The following is a 1,215-nucleotide window of genomic DNA, read 5'->3' on the forward strand; positions in this document are numbered from 1 at the left end:
GAAAATCTCTAAATGATGATCGACTAGCAAAATTTAATTGTAAATACAAAATTGGTACTATTATTAAATTAAAAGGTTTTTATTAATCATTTAATATATATTTTGTCAAAAAATTTTCTCAAATAATTTTTGCTCAAGTGCAATCCAATAATACAAATCTAATTAGGAAAAAAATTAATTGTCTTATTATAATCATTAACGTCTATATCATTAGGTTATTTTAAAAACTAATTTCTTATATAATGCTCTTGGTGTTAACACGAAAAATCCCAGTTTCATAGTAATAGTTTAGACATGAAAAGAAGAATTAGCAAGGGTCGTTAAAGGGTTGACATGGTGAAAATAAAGAATGCAAGAAACACAGGAGTTAAGTTTTCAAAGCGATGTGTTGGTTTGTTCGGTCTTGTGAACTTTGTACGCTATATGGTGCTGAAATTGCCATTGTTATAATTTTCCCAGATGGTAAACTTTTCTTCTATGGTCATTCTAGCGTGGAAACGTTGGTGGAGAGTTTCCGTAGGAATAACCTCCCTCCACCAAATAACGATGTCCACTATCAACAAATGTGGCTTATAGAAAAGTTGGTATTCATGTGCTCAATACAAAGCTCATGAACCTCGAGGGGGTTCTTTAGATGGAGAAAAATCACGTAGAATCCCTTCGATAAAATAGGAAGAGAGCTTATGGTGTAGGGTGAGAATCTCCTATCAAAGAACACAACTTATTCCAACTTCATCACTTGAAGAAGGCATTGGAAATTCTAAATCAAAAGGTTGAAAAATAAGCACAAATGGTGAATAATAATACATTTACATTTCAGACATTAGGAAGTGTCTGAACTCCTCCTAATTATGCTAGCTAAAGTTCTTCATATAGACTTAATGTTGGTGGACCCATTGCAAATAGGGTTAGTGGATCTAATTCATCCATAGCTCCCAATTACTATTTCAGATGTCATTACTAGTGCCGTTATATAATTGTTGAAAGCAAAATATTATATTACGTGTTTATGTTCTTTTATCATTTCAGTTATCTTAAGTGTTGTTTTCATCATTTATTATTCATTTGAAGTCAGTACTAAGTGTTGTGGTCATCATGTAATGTTTATAATTTATTATTTTTGTAATTTTTACTATACATGTTATGTTATTATTTCATTGTAATGTTGATTTTATCCTTTGAATTGCATTACATATTCATTTGTTGTTTATCAAA

General features: G+C 30.3%; 1 pseudogene; it reads left to right on the top strand.

The window, feature by feature from the left end:
* The first annotated feature begins 294 nt into the window (after window positions 1-294).
* Window positions 295-964, top strand: LOC114076884 (annotated as a pseudogene).
* Window positions 965-1,215: the final 251 nt, after the last annotated feature.

The sequence above is a fragment of the Solanum pennellii genome, chromosome 4 (genome assembly GCF_001406875.1).
Source record: "Solanum pennellii chromosome 4, SPENNV200".
NCBI classification, from domain to species: domain Eukaryota; kingdom Viridiplantae; phylum Streptophyta; class Magnoliopsida; order Solanales; family Solanaceae; genus Solanum; species Solanum pennellii.